At 30.4% G+C, this 17,322-nt stretch overlaps 1 pseudogene; it reads left to right on the forward strand.

The window, feature by feature from the left end:
- The first annotated feature begins 5,235 nt into the window (after positions 1–5,235).
- The window catches only part of LOC124898478, a 55,468-nt pseudogene continuing 43,381 nt past the window's right edge, over positions 5,236–17,322 (forward strand).

The following is a 17,322-nucleotide window of genomic DNA, read 5'->3' on the forward strand; positions in this document are numbered from 1 at the left end:
TATTTTGCATCTTGTTTCTTAGAAGGGTACTTGGTTACCTCTTATTCAGTGTTGCTAATATCTGCCCGAACTAGTGCTCCAACTACTTGATAGTAGTGGCATGTGACTCTAACTTTTAGGTCAATCCTCAGTGGTTGACGTTAATTTCCTTAAGGTTAATCACTTGATTTTTCTTACCGTTCAACAACTACATCAATATATCTTCCATACTAAATTTTGTATATCATTTGCTAGGTGGAATCTATCTATCTCCCTTCTCTCTATAATAATTTATCTTTCTCCAATCACTATCTCACTCTCTGCTACAATCTATGTATATGTATAAAAGCTTTGACCTTGAATCCTTTGTTCTTGGATTGAAAACCCATCAACTGATAATCTATATAATTCACTTCCTCCTCCAATTCTGACTCGTAAGCTTTAGAAGCTGATCCTTGTATTACTACTATATTTACCTACTCTAAAGTCGCTCCTGCTAACTGCTTTGTAAGTCTCATAAAATCACTTCTTAGCAATGTAATCTCTTGTGCTACCGTGTCACCAACTACTTTATAGATTGAGGAGGCACTAATAGCATAAGTTCCATATCCCCTCTAAGCCTCTCGAGTTTGCCAACCTTAATTCTTAAGCAAGATCTGATCTAATAGCTCTAAATCTACCTCCAATATAGTCTTATAAAAGCTCTTCTAGTTATGTCTCTTCCATGGCTCTGGAGCTGATGGTCAAGGCCCGGTAACATTATCTAATAAGCTCATCCCTGACAACCGATGATTGGGAACCATAATCATCTCTTTCATAAATGTGAACCATGCCTCGTACATAGATTCTGACTAAAGCTGCCTGAAATTATATATCTCATCCTTAAGCTCTAACATCCAAGATAGAGGAAAGAACCTACTCAAAAATTTCTTGTGCAACTCTTTCCATATAGTAATAGACCCTTTTATCTATTTCTTTAACCATAAAGACGCTTCTCTCTTAAAGGAGAAGAGGAATATCCTCAATCTGACTTCTTTCTAATGCACCCATAGATTTGTATATGAACTGTAGATCCTGAGGAAATTGGCAAGGTGCAAGTTTGAATCATCTATAGGTAGACCTGCAAATACACCCTTTAGATTTAAGATTTGGATCATTACGCTCGTGATGTAAAATTTGATGTTTGGGGGTATAACAGGAGGGACTATAGTTCCAATCTGCCAAATCAACATATCAAAATTCTTATTTGTCATATATATATGGATACACATGCTGATATGCTGGGATTGATTTAACATTGATACATTAAACTCTATTCTAGTTTCCATTGAGTGCTATTCATTTGGTTACTGCTTGTCTTTGCTCAATAAGCTCTTCTTCCCTAGATACCCGCTAAGCTTCTTTTGTTGCCCTTCTCTCAGCCTTAGCTTAAGAAATTTTCTCACTAGTCTATCAATCAATAATATACTATACTCCTTTGGGAGAAGATGGAGGTATGACATCATGAATCCTTTTAGGAGGTTCATCTTTTTTTGCTCTAAAATGCTATTAGGTGTTTGTAGGATACTCTCTAGATTCAGATTTATTGGGAGTAAGGGATTGCCTCTACTCTGTGTGTTAGTCTTACACCAGTATATTCCCAACTAATTACAAAATTTAAAAAACCCAAAAAACTGCAACAACTTTAAATTATAAATCAACATCATGTTTCACGGCAACGATGCCAAAATTTTGATAATGTCCAAAACATACCTCATATCAGATGATGATATAGTTTGTTGTTAAAATATAGCAACCTAATATAGGTTGGGTTTGAATCCCAAGGGAACACGTGGAAGTGTGGATCTTAGTAGTTGTAGTCTACAGAAAGAACAAGAAAAGTAAATGGTGGGGTTTTGTAGTAACGTCAAGCAATTAATAATACTAACATTGATTGTAATCAGTTCTAGGTGAACACTAGGATTGTGTTCCCCTTGTCTTCGAAAATCCATAGTCTTATCAAGCTTTGTTGAACCAACTCTATACTTTGATTGATAAGTTATATATCTTCTGTAGTCTTTTGGATGATTAGAAGGATTTAACCTTATACCTTTTGAGCCTCAGGATGTTGCCTTACTAACCTTTATCTTGATCCCAATTGACTATTAAATTTTGAGTCTCCAGTTATTAGATAAAACCTAAACATCTTACAAAGATAGAACCTAGAAGCATGGATCAATAGTTAAATTCCAAATTACTAGTGTCTTAATTATTTCCTAGTTACTGCTCTTTTTTAGAGTAAGCAGCAAATCTAGATGGTTTCCTAATGTGTGCACCCATTATGAAAACTATTATAATGAAGATAAATCAATGCATGCATAGGTATCTATTTAGAACAACGAAAGCACTTCCCCTACTTCATCAATATGCTAGATTTTCCGCAATCCTAGCTATGGGTTCAGATACTCATGCTTGTGAAGAAATCAATAACATTCATATTTGAAAGCATAGATGCAATCATAGTTATATAAAATGTAAAAATCTTCAACCGTAACTGAATCAATGAACCAAAGTAAACACAAGAAAATCCCAAGATCAAAATTGGATCTTGGAATCAAAATATATTTGTAAATATCAAAAGTGAGTAACTCCTAATAAAAAACACATTAAAGGTATTTATAGTACATGAGAAAACCCTAAAACCAAATCCCAAAAGAAATAGGAGATAACAAGGTCTATGGCCATATATGGTCCATTCCCGTAGTCTAGCACTAGGAGAAAGTAGTACCTACGGTCCTGTCCCTGGGCGTAGGTACAGGGTGTAGGTAGGGGCTGAAAAATTCATGCAAGTTCAGCTCTTGGGATTTTGTACTTCTAGTACTTTCTTTTCCTACCTGTGGTCCGTAGGTCCTACGTGTGGTGCGAAGGTTGACTTAGTAGGTGTAGGGATTCATCTTTTTAGCTATTTTTTTATTCTCAAACATTCTTTGATCTCGACAAGTCAAAAAATATCCCAAACATACATAATTGCTCAAAAATAGCCAAAACACATTTTTGACCTTTTTCATGAACTTATCATCCAACACATGATTTCTTGCAAACATACACAAAACACGTCATAACTAAAGAAATAGCCTTAGAAACCTACATACTTTCCATGTTTTAAGCATCGAAAGGGCTATATTTCTATAGAACATCAATATACTCGGTGAACCAATAACCAAGATAAAAAATCTAACTAATGAAATTCAATAACGAAGTATGATTATTCACAGTGCCTTGACCCTGGGACCTTCCCATTGATTGTTCAAACCATTATTTAATCACATTGTTTAGTTTACAATTACTTATAAATTAAAAACAATTTTGATTATGTGGCACTTCATTAATCTTATTAGTTAAAAAAGTTGGGATAGTTTGTAACACAAGTCTCTAAAGGATCGATATTAGACTGTTTGTACGGCTAATGAATTACTTGGTGAGACCACTATAATACCCCACAAAGTCCTCTTCCAGTCTGAGACTTAGACCGTATTTAGTAAAGCGAAAATCTGAGTCTAAAAGTTTTAGAAACATCTTCCCAAGTGTAAAATACTTTTAATAAGCTTTCCATCGATACCAAATTCACTCAAATTGGATACTCAGGTGAAGAGTTAGAGCCATTTTAGTGAGACAGTGTGCCACCTGGCACCTTAGTGCATCGCGGATCTAGCCAAAATAGTAATTGTCAAAATCCAGTGAGCCTCCACAATTCCACCACATCGCGGTATAGTTCCAGTTCCCAACCAAGATAGTAATGCGATTTCCACCGCGTCGCGTCGTCGTGCAATTTCCCAATTGTCCATTTTCCAATGAATTGGTACGATTATGGCGCGTCATGCAAGCATGAAAAATTGAGATTTTTAATTTAATTCCAAGGACGAAAAGGGGTTTTTCCCAACCCCTATATATATACCCCTTTTACATTAGAATTGACCTCATTTTCTCTCTTTCCACTCTAAAAATTAGGGTTTCCAAAAAATTAAAAATCTCCTCTCTTCTTCAAGAAAAAATAAAAAAACATCTAGAGAAATCAAGAATCTCTCCAAAGGCCTTCAAGAAAAGAGTTTCTCCAAGGTATCTAGATGTTGATTCTTGGGTCCCTTTCATTCAAGAAGCTTAAGAACCCTTTTTAAAACTTCAAGATTTTTATGTTTATGAGATTCCATGATTTGTATGAGTTGAAATTGATGTTCCTTGTGATGTTGAGTTTTGATTCATGTTTGTGTACAAGATGTATGAGCTTTGACCCTAGTATGTGGAATTTATGTGACGTGTTCGTGGCATTTGGTTGTAGAAATGGTTGAATAAGTGAAGCATGTCCCCCATGGTTAACATATATGACGGTAGTAAATTCTCCATTTATGTGCTCTTTGATATATGCTAAGCTTTTAATACATGCCAAGTGGTTAGCAAGTAAGTTGAGACGTGATAGTATAAAGTTTTTCCCAAATCATATGATGTCCAAATATATGTCAAGACTGATTTAGGTATGAAGTACTTGATGAAAGACCTTGTTGAATGGAGTATGATCTAGTAGCATGTTTCCCCTACGCTATTATATGTTTATGATTCCTAAATGTTCAAAGTGGCATTTTAGTGATTGTGAGGATGAATATATGATAGGATTCCTAAATACTTAAAAAGATACTTTAATGATAATTATGATGAATGTATGACTGTGATGATGAATGGATGATTGTGATGATGATAATGAATGAATGGTTGTAATGATGGAGGAATAATTATGTTTTATTTTATGTTATCGAGTCCTGGGGGTATTTATACCTGACAATTTAGTTGTTGTCTAGAGCCCGTGTCAGTTTCACGATAATTCGAGTCGAACCATGATTCTCAGAACTCGGTGAGCTATAAAAATCTGTATCTTCAGACAATTACAGAATGTAAGAAAGCTCAGAAATCTCAGTAATCTCTGTAATCTCCGTATCGCTAGTAATCTAGCCTTATTCCTATAATTAGCTCAGATCCTATAGTATGCAAGTGTTCAATTCTAATCTCAAAAGTAACCGAATAATCTATTCAAGCTCTGTATCGTCAGTCAGATACCATGATTCAATACTATTTTTGTCAGATACAAAACAAAGTGATCTCAATATAGCTCAGTTAGATCTTTTGATAAACATGATTAGTATCAAATTTAGTTTAGTTGTGTTCAGTTAAGAATTCAGTCAGAGTCTTTCAGTTATGAGTAGAAACTAGCATCGAGCGAGGAAAGGGATGGCAGCTCCTTCTGTCAGCGAGAGAGAGAGGCTGGAGTTGTTAGTAGCAATCCCTGACCTCCAGAACTGCATAGACAGCACAGGATACAGGAGTCACTATCAGAAAATGGTTGTCACCTCCAGAAGGAGAGTATTTAACTATTATATTGCCTTAGGTCTACTGCCTGGTAAGGGTCATCCGTCAGAGAGGATTGACCAGAGAGAGGTATTTACCCGTGGCACGGTATTGACATCCTTCCAGCTGGGGTTACAGGTTGGACCCCACCTGTGGTAGATTGGGGCATGTCGGCTAAGTAACTACTTCTCACAGTTTCAGTTATAGTCTCAGTTTCAGTATCAATCTTCAAAAATTAGGACTGTCAGATACAGTCATCTATCATTATGAGGAACTCAGATAGTTCCATTGATTCATGGACCATCCTATCAGATAGGCCTGATCTCATATATAGTTATTTGATATCATATTCAGAGATATGCCACCAGATAGGCTTGATTCACAGTATCAGATTTTATTGAGTATCCTTGTTGTCAGATTCAGATATATTCATATTTTTTATTATTGATAATAGTTTCTAAAATCATCTGTTAGAGAGGTTGATCTCAAATTCTGTTAGTCAAAAGAAGTAAAGCTTAGAATCTAATCCTTTATATAAGTACATCTAGATCCTCAGTTATCAATATCAGATGAATCAGTGATTCAGTATCTCAGTGTCACTAGTGAGTTCAATCTGCGATAAAGTGGTATCTGAGTTTCAGTATCTCGAGTTGTGATGATTGTGCTTATGGTCTGTGCATTCGTGTATGTGTTCTCGTGCGACATTTTCATGATTATTCAGTTTAGATATTATGCATGCATGAGCCTTTGTATTTAGCCTTACCTCGTCTACATACTCAGTATATCCCTGTACTGACGTATTTGGGCTATGGTGTTTTATTTGGCACCATAGGTTCAGAGGCACAGGACCCAGAGTTTCCCTAGTAGTTCCGTCCTAGTCAGCAGTAGTAGTCGTAGCAGTGAGTCCTCTTCTTTTGAGGTCGAGTTTCAGTTTACTATTATTTACATAAGATTTTATTTATATTTTTAGTTGACAGAGTTAATTGGGGACATGTACCATCAACTCCATAGCTCAGATATTATAAAGGCTTTTCAGACAGATGTCGGATGTATTAGTATTTAGTTTTCTATGTTTTGAGTATTTATACACGTATTAAACCTTATTGCCAGTTTTCCCATTTATTTCATATATTATGCAGTGTACAGGTATAGATATCAGTAAAGGGTTAACTTGTGGTCCTTCAAGATCATAAGCACCGTGTGATGTCTCGAGATGGGATCTCGAGGCATTACAACCACATAGACTTGCGTATGCTAAAACACCTTGGATTTTGACCCTTAGAAAATTTCATAAGTTTGAGCTTCTAGACATTTTATGGCTTAAGGGTACTTTTTGTATGATATAGGTACAACTTAGGGGCCTTGGTCATATTTTACTTAGTGTGGTTTTAGTTTTTTGTTGTCAAATATACGAATGGACACCATAAGAGTCTTATGGAGATAGTAAGAGTAAGGAAAGCCACTCGTATATTGATCAGTGTGTCAGGCTCTTGGTAGGCTGCCTAGGGTATGGTTGTAAGGCACTTTTTAAATGATTGGATATGAGTTTGGCTATAAAATTATATATTGGACAGTGTTGGGCTGCAAGTTGCTAGATAGGGTATGAGTGGTGGGTACCACTCGTATGTTGTAGGTACGATTTGGGTGGTGTGGTCGTACCCTCCTATACATTTTTTTTTAGCTTTTGAGCTAAGGATATTTTAGACATTGTCCACCCCAAAACCTTTAAGACCTACTTCCTATAATATTAATTTGTCCCTCATTTTTTACTTGAAAGGATCAAAACACTTCTAAAACACTCTTAAATCTCTCTTAAGGTTCTTGGGTTAAGAAAAGACTAGGGTTTCTTTCAAGGTGGTAAGTTAAGGCTCTCAATAATGGTTTCTCTCCATACTCTTTTTTATCTAAGGCAAGTTACTCCTCCCTAATTGTTAGTTCAACTAAATTCTTGTCTTAATGAATGGTTTTCATGATTTAATTATGGGTATTGTTTAATTTTGAATTATTTGTTGGGGTTTTTGGTTGTTAATGCATGAATGTCATTTCCCCATGTTTTTCTTATGGTTTTAATGTTAAAATTGTTGAATTGAGCATGTGTTTTCATGGGAATGGTCAATTGGATGCCTTCAACATGTTTGTCAAAATGCTTATGAGAATGGTTTTCTCACATATTTTGACTTTTATTGAAACTATTGCATTGTAGAATATGGTAATATAACCTTAATTTGTTTAAATGGTTTTAAATAGTTTGGTAAGGCCTTGGTGTCCATGGTATTGGTTTAATTGGAAAATGATGTTGGCTACATGGGAATCCCCTAAGTGTTGGCTAATGACATTTCTTTCAAGCTATAGTTGGTATGACGATACCACTTTAAAAGTCTTGGTTAATTGCTTATGGAATTGGTTTTTGGTTATGCGCTAATGGTTTTAATTAGGCAATAATAGCAGGTTGTGATAGCTTAACATGAAGGTGTGAATTCGATGGACGGACACTGAAAACTCATGTTTGCCGATATAAGGGTTAGTTATGGTGACCTTATACTTGTGTGGTACACTGGAATCACCTATGTTTGTACTTGTATATATGTATCATGGAGGGAGACGGAACACGGTAATTCCCTACCCTTATGATATCTCTGATTCGTGCGGCTATACTCATTGGGGCTCCTTCATGGGGTAACACTTGACCCATATATCCCATGGGTGGATTATGATGGTAAAGCTACACAAAACCAGGTTAAAAGTTATAAATGCATGCTAAAACCTATCCGTTTCTTGGCATAGATTATATATATACACATGTGGATGTGATTGCATAAGCTTATTTACATGGCTTTAAATGTTTGAATTATTTTATCCTTACTCCTGAGTACATGCTAGCGTTCACCCGGTAATCCGTCTTTGAGCGATGTATCCCCACGTGATCTGAGGTGATTTTATGCACTTCGATATCATTATTCTAGCTTATTTAGCCTTATTTTGAGAGAAATTCACGTGCTTAACGTGTTCATATTGGTATAAATAATCATTTAAGTGTCCAAGTGTGTATTACAAGGTTCAAAGTATTTTTCAAACATGTTTGTACTTAATTGTCACTTAGAGTTCAACCCAGAAAACTAGTTTTACTAGCTTGAGTTAGGTGCGTGTCTAGCTGGTTCCGTTGGATTTTAATGTGTTTAATTTGTTCCAAATGGTTTAAATGTGTAATTATGACTTTAATAACTTGTTTGTAATGGGCAAAGCTTAATTTGATTAAGTCAAGAGTTGGAATAATAAGTGGAAGATCATTGGGAATTTCTCTTATCTTAGCTCTTGTTTTGATTTAGCATTAAGGTTATTCGGATATTTTGATCTTTAATATGTGGTGTATGATATTGTAGGAGGTTTTGTGAATTAAATACGGTAAAATATTGATGATTTAACAGCTGAAAATTCATTGGAAATACACTACAAAAGGCATGGACAAAGGAGAGGACGTTCTACACTAAACCAAAATTTTAGAAGCAAATTTTAGTTAGTCGACATGAAGTCGACGTGTCGCGTCGAAATTTTCAGTCCTATCAGTCCAGCGACGCTAACTCGACGCATCGCATAAATGAGTTTAAGCACGGAAAATTAAATTAGCATCGACACAGCTTGGATTTCCCACTTTTAATATAAAAGTTTGGCACACATTTTCTAATTTACATCGACACAGCTTGGATTTCCCACTTTTAATATAAAAGTTGGCACACATTTTCTAATTTAAATCAATTTGCATGGTAAATTGATTAAAGGCTAAGGTGAAATGTGGAATCCTTTTATGGGTATCTGTGCAGCTCATTAAATTTGATCCTAATAAAATTAGGATTAATTTATTACATAAATATGGCTGTACACGTTATTGAGAAGGAACTGGATACTTTGGAGAAAAAACAGAGGAGGCTGATACACGGTTTATCAGGCTTTATTTTTTTATTTAGCTTTTAATTTTTCATATCATGTATTCAATTAATTGGATTGTGATTATGAATATTAGTGGCTAAAAACATTCTTTTTGGGGTTAAAGCCAAGAATATGATTATTATTATTTTGGATTACTTTCGATTAATTTTTGCTTATCATATTTGGTTGTTTGTTTATTTTTAATTTAATTATTTTATGGATTGATCACCCATAAAATACATATATTGTCGACCTTTTGATCTCGGGAGAGGGAATAGTGGATAGATCATGGGAATAAACTAAGTTTGATTTTTTATTCTTTTATAAAATAAAGAATTGAACTTAGCGTCTAGTACATGGATGTACTTAGATGCCTCACTTGATTCAAACGGGGGATGATAGCTTTAATTAACTTAATTGGATTATTACATCCCCACTCAATGATGTAGTTGTAATGTCCATATTAGGTAAAATATTAGAGGTTGGGAAACTATGATTTTGCCATTAACCCTAGGAATCAACAACCAAGATAAGCAAATTAACGAAGGAAATTCAATAACCTAGTATGATTGTTCGAAGTGATTTAACCATGGGCTTTAATCCATTGATTGTCCCAAGACTTATATTTTTACGCATTATTTTATTTTATTTTATTTTTAATTTATAAAAATTACAAACTCTCTTTTTGTTTACGTTTTCTCAATTGGTTAAACTAGAATTGGATAGGCGGCGAACGCAAGTCTCTGAGAGATCGATACTTGTGCTTCCTTGAAGCCACTTTACTACTTGATAAGACTGCGTACACTTGCGTGTATGCTTGGGCGCTGTCACTACGCGATGCAGTAACCAGCCATATTACTCCTCCTACTCAGTGATTGGATTCGGGGACAACATTTGTGTGAGATTGAAGTGGTGTGCGTTCATAAACTAGAATACTCCATTTCAGGCTATGGATAACTTTTCATACTTTAAGTTATTTCATGGACTCTGATTTTATCTATGGTTGAGGCATGTCCCAACCGAATGTTCTTTGCTTTTGGTTAGAGGTTTTGTGAGACTACTTTAGGTTGGCATGGGAAGTGTTGGTATTGGTGTCAGCCTTGGCATTGATGTTGGTATTGAAACTGACACTGTTTGAATATATTTGATTTATGATTTTTTAATTTTGTTATGTTATTTAATAAGAATTTATCCGACATCAGGTGTAGGGTAGTTATGATTGGGTACTGGGGGGTGCTCTCCGGTCTCGGTTAGGCTTGAGGCACACTACAGGACAAGGCCTTGGTTTGGGTCGTGTCAGATTGGTATCTGTCACGATCTAAGGCTTTCTCCTAGTTGTAACACGGTGCTTAGAATTACAAGTGATCCCAAGCTAACCCATGTACTTACATACTGCTTGAGCAACTAATTTATAATGTTTGTACAAGCTAAATTTGCTGAGTGGTAACATAATCATGAGAAAATCTAAATAATTATAATATTGATAATGTTTACAACATGGTAAAACTGAAGAAAGAACTGGAATTACATATTATGAATCTGACTAACTGTCCATAAAGCCTCTACTATACTCATTAAAGATAACTGGGACATGCCTCATACAACCACTAACCAATACATATAGATAATTAAAATACAATACATGAATTACAATGGACTGGATTCCCCATAATAGGAGGACCTATCAACTGTTGGCTGAAAGCTGAGAATTGTCTGATCTACATAATGTATTGATAGTTACAAAATCTAAGCTATAGATTTAAAAACTGTAGCTATTACCAAGTTAGCCACAGAAATTTAAATTCTGTAGTTATTTATATATTCGTACAAATTCTTAGCCACAAAAATTAAACTGATATAGCTAATTTCTCAGTTTTACTACAATTACTAACAATTGTGACAATTGTTGCCTAAATAGCTACAACTTTTTTTTGCCACAGTAAAATTTTGCAGCTGGTTATAAGTTTTTGTGACACAAAAAAGTTATTGTAGTAACAGTAACTTTTTATCCCGAGTAAACTATTTGAAACAAAATATTGTTGCTAAATAAAATGTTTTGCTTCAAAATATAAAAAATCATAGCAATAGTTAAATGATATAGCCATGTTTTTTTTGCTATGATAAAATTTAGTAGCTAACTATTATTTTTTTCTACAAATTAAAATTTATTGTTGTAATTAATAACCTTTTTAGCCACAAATATAATTTGAAATAAAATATTGAAGCTAAATAAATCTTTTTGCTTGAAGTTATAAAAGAAACTATTGCAATAGCTAAATGATATAGTCATAGATTTTTTGATATGATAAAATTTTGTGGCTAAAATTATTAACTTATATCTTGTGTTGGAAATTGTTATAGCAACAATGACCTTTGAATCATGAAAATGTTATTTAAAACAAAAAATAACAGTGCAATAAATATTTATGTTTTGAATATTACAAAATCGTGGTAATAATTGGATTAATATAATTGATAACATTTTATCCAAGAAATATTTGAAATAAAATATTGTAGATAAATAAATTTTTTGCTTCAATTTATAAAAGGAATTTTTACAATTACTAAGGGTCTATTTGAAAAGCTACCTGATAATTGAAATTGTTGTAATTACCAGCCTAGTAATTATGCCGACATGTTTCTCATTACAAGTGTACTATTAGATTGCATAAGTCAATCACTTGTTTATACTAAACTTTTCAAATAAAGTTAATCGTTGAAAGTTAAGAATCACAAATATTTTCAAATAAGTAAAATTTTAAAGGATATTAACTTAGTTATTTATATCATATATTGTCTTTAGAAAATATATTAATTAACAAACACATGTTTTTATCTAATAATATAGAAAAAAAATTAGTATATTATTCCATATTTTAATAGATTAATCATAAAAATTAAAATTACATATTTTTTTAAGAACATCATGAAATGCATGTTTTACAAAAATATTAATATTATAAATATAATGTAATAAATTACTAGACAACTGAAAAAAAAATAATCTATAAATTTTTAATTGCTAAAACAATGTGAAATATCAAATTAATAATACTAACCAAATAAATTGGAATAAAAAATATAACTTAAGGTCAACATTCAAAATGAAAAAAAAAAACATAAAACACTTAAATAAAATTTCTATATAATGTACATAAATATTTTTTAAAAAAATGAAAATCGTAAGTGTATAACCTTATTCGACAACGAATTCTAAGGAAAAATTACATAAAATCACAAGAAGTAAATATTTAAAAATGGAAGATAAGGAAATGAAGTATAAGTACTGTAAATTAAAACATATATTTTTTTAAAATATTATAATAAGAAAAATAAAAAAATTAAAATAATAGAAATAGAAAGTATATCAAAATGAAAATAAAAATAAAAGGATAAAACTAAAATTAAATCAAAATTAAAATAAATAAAAATAAAAATAAAAGGACAAAATTAAGAAGTAACCTTGAAATTACACTATGAAATTATCAGCGATTAACTACTCCTCTGTGAGAATTTAGAGAGTGTAATTATCCTTTGTTAAATACACCCAATTACCTGCTAATGGAACACTACTTGCAAGTTTCCAATTAACATGTGCTCAATATTATTTAATAAATTTATTTATTTTGGATAGTGTTGGTTAAATATTTTAAAATTTTTATTTAAAGTAAATTATATTTATTTCTGGGGTGGTAAATTATTTGATATTAAGTGTCCCATTAAGTGTTAATCAAATACTTGATGCTAACGTTGGTTAAGTAATTTTTATTTTTATATTTAAAATGATTTATTTAAATATTCATAATTGAAATTTTTTCTTTCATCAAATGTCAAGTTTTTAAGGGCATGGGTTTAAAACTTAAGTGTGTAGTTTACGTAGGTCTCACAATCTCGGAAAAATTATACGTATCATTTTTTTACTCCATATCTCAAGTTATGTGACATCATTTGGATTGAATTTAATTTTTTCGTACGTCTTTTAAACAAAAATAGTAACTCAAATTCATATTCTTAATAAAATCAAATTGAAATAATTGAATGTAGTGGAAGTATGACTACGCCATAATAGAGCACTTTAATACGAATTTGAATTCTGGTTATTAATATAAGAAAAATTGAATTGATACTTTTTATATGAAATTTCTATCTTAAAATAATTTTCAAACTTGAATTGTATAGTAACTAACAATATCAATATTATTTTTCTTCTCTGATTCTGTATAGATGGATTTTGTGATATTGATAATTTTATTTTCTTTTGTAATTTTCCATTTTAAACTTACATTTTGTTTCATACAAATCATTCTATTTCATATACAACAACATGCCTAGTGTTGTCTTAGAAGAATAGAGATTTTATTCCTACTTTAGAAATTGAGAAAATCATGTAAGTTATCCAAATAATTATTTTTTTGAATTACTATGTTTTAGTGTGTTTTGAAAGTATAAAATTAAATTAAGAATAATCATAAAATTAACATAACACTATAAGTTAAAAACTTATTAAAATAGGAGAAAAGATAACAAAATTAACGATATCATGAAGGGCCAATAGTTGAAAAGAAATATATTTATTTCAAATAGATTAGTTAACTTTTTTCATTAATTTAAAATAAAGTATATATTTATTATTATTTCTTTAGAGTAAATTTATTAGTTATTAATAATATAATCTTTCAAAAGAAAGTAAAAATCATATATGTTGTAGTACTATATGTAAGGAAACGTGAGTTAGAAAAAAAAAGATAAAGGAAGTGAAATAAGCCAAACAAAAAAAATCTTAAATTCTACCAAATCAAATAAAATATTTAAAAAACATCAAACCTAAATCTCTCTCCAACTGTGGCCTTCCTTTCCATTTTAGAACCAAACCCCAAAAATTCCCTCCCCCTCCCAAAAAAAAAATCAAAAATTAAAAATCCCAAGACTTCCCTCTAAAACTATCAAACCTAATAAAATAATCTATATGTTAGAATTGTTAGAATTAAAATAGATTTAGAGTTAAAATAATTTACTTATAATTAAATTAATTATGCGAAGACCATTTAAAAATAGAGAAGCTTTTAGAAAAATTAAAGAATCGTTAATTAGTAATTATTCAGAATATATAAGTCTAAATAAAACAAAAGAAAATCCACAAAAACTAGCCTATTTAATTACATTAATATCTAGTATTGAATCAAAATTAATAACACATTTAAAATCTAGAAGAATGAAACATATACCACTTAATTATAATAAAATTAGATTTAGATATCCACCGAGATATTATAAATATAATTTAAAATGAATAAAGTACAACAATATAAAGAATTAAAACAAATTATCTCTGAAAAACGTAAAGAATTAAAAATAAGAATAGAAAGACTAAATTATAATATATTTGCCGGAGTTAGTAAAAATTCAATAAATACACAAAGAGATGAAATATCAAAATTAGAATCACAAATAGATAGTTTAGAATATGTATACCAACATGACCTATTCACAATAAAATGAATAAAGAAGAATTTATAATAGATGAAAAAATATATGAAAACTACGAAGGATCAAAAATAAAAATAGTATTTTCTAATCTAGGACGAAGATATAAGAAAATAGGTGAACATTTATATTTAATGTTAGAAAAAGAAGAGTTAAAATTAGAAGATAAATTAACAGCAATGGTAAGAATAGAAAAAGAAAATGAAGAGATAGATAGGAAAAAAGAAATAGAAAAAATAAAACAACAAACTACGGAAGAAATACGAAAAATAGAAGAAACCAAAAATAGTAGAATTGCTGAATTAGAAAAAGAATTACAAATGTGAAAAGAATTGTATGAACAAAGACAAAAAGAAAAAGAAGAAAAAGATAGAGAACAGAAATTACTAAATGAGATAAATCAATTTAAGGAAAAATTAGAAATAAAAAACGAAGAATTAGAAATAAATAATATAGATATTGAAGAAACAGATAATTATGAGTCTGAAGATAGTGAAACATACACAGAAATATTAACAAATACAAAAAATTTAGAAATCAATGAAGAACAAAAAATTTATGAGGAAAACTTAGAAAATACCCACACAGAAATAAATACTCTTGATAAAAAAGAAAATAAGAATACAATACCTAAAACAACAGAAATAAGAAAACCCATATATTATAAAAATAAGTTTAAAAAATATAATGAATATGATAAATGGACACCAAAACAAATAGTAAATAAAAATTATAACTTTTTAGATCTAGACTGTGTAATAGATACAGAAAAAACAATACAATTATGGACGGGATATATGACAAAACAATTATTAGATAATAATATAAATATAACAGATGCACCGGAATATATAGAAAAAACACTAATAGGATCAGTAAAACTATGGTTTGCAAATCTAACCGAAAATAGCAAAAAAGTATTAAGAACTAATAAACCTATAGAAGGAACATCATCGACAACAACTAAACTAACACCTGTAGAATTATTAAAAAAATATGAAACAGCTATAAAAGATGAATTTGGTAGTACGACAACAATCGAAGAAGAACAAAATGAAGAAAAAGATACAAATAGAAATTTAATGATAAAATTAGCAATATGTAATATGTGTCATATAGATGAATATACTTGCGCATTTAAAGAATATTATTACAAAGGAGCATATAGTATAGAAGAAAGTAAAGAAATAAGAAAATTATATTTTAATAAATTACCCGAGCCATTTAGTTCGAAAATAATAAAAAGTTGGGAAGAAGCAAAAATAGTAGATACGTTAGGAGCAAGAATAAAATATTTACAACAATGGTATAGAAACTTATGTGAAAAATATAGAGAAGAATTAAAAATGGAAAAAACATTAATAAGAAATTTAGCTTGTTGCAAAAATAAAATAGCACCCCAATTTGGATGCGAAGAAAAATATTATAAGAAAAGAAAAAGACATAAGAAATATAAGAAATATAAAAAATCAAAATATAAATATAAAAAACCAAGAAAAAGATATTATGTAAAAAATTATAAACATAAAAGACCATATAGAAAGAAGAAATCTATAAAAGAATGTACTTGTTATAATTGTGGAAAATTAGGACATTTAGCTAGAGATTGTAAATTACCTAAAAACCCAAAAAATAAACAAAAATCAGAAATAAAAATAGAAAATACCGAATACATGCAGATAGATTATATAGATTATGAATTAGAAAGTGAAGATAGTATATATGAAATTTCAGAAAACGAAACAAATAATGAAACAGATAGCGAAATAGATGAATCAAATGACTGAAGAAGATATAAAAATAATAACAAAGGAAGAATATTTAAATGATGAAGGAACGGAACAAAAAATAATATTTGACAGTAATATATTTGATGAAATAAAAGGAAAAGAATTAGATTTAAGTGTAGAAAAAATATTTAAAATACCAACAATAAAAAATATTTTTACTAGGAAAAAAGATGAATATTATGTAGTATGTCAAAAAGAACATGTAATAGACTGCAGATATGCAAAAGGAAAAGCTAGTATACCACTGGTAACAAAAAGAATAATTAATAAAGAAATAAATGATATAAAAAGTAAAGGAGATCCAATAAAATATGTACACCTTGGAGGTACAGAGATATTAATAAAAGCATGTTTTAGAGAAGGAATAGATACACCAATAGAATTATATTTAGCAGACGATAGGATTATAAAACCTATAGAAAAAAGCATAATAACTGCCGTAAAAGGAAATCTAATATACCAAAAATTTAAATTTATAATAAGAGCAAATTATTCAGTAGCAGTAACAGATAGGAATATAGATAAATCATTAGTATTATATTGGAAAATATCAGGAATAGAGTTAACCCCAGGAAGTAAAATATTTACAGCAAGATGTAAAAACCTATATGTATTAACAACAAAACATAAAATAACAGGAAAAAATAAGATTAACAAAATACAAATAGAAAGCCCATTCGAACAAATAGTAAAAACAATAGATTATAATGATTATACCTATAGAGACATAGATACAGAAGAAAATTTAGAAATAGTAAATGATAGAATAAGT

The sequence above is a fragment of the Capsicum annuum genome, chromosome 5 (genome assembly GCF_002878395.1).
Source record: "Capsicum annuum cultivar UCD-10X-F1 chromosome 5, UCD10Xv1.1, whole genome shotgun sequence".
In the NCBI taxonomy this organism is placed as follows: domain Eukaryota; kingdom Viridiplantae; phylum Streptophyta; class Magnoliopsida; order Solanales; family Solanaceae; genus Capsicum; species Capsicum annuum.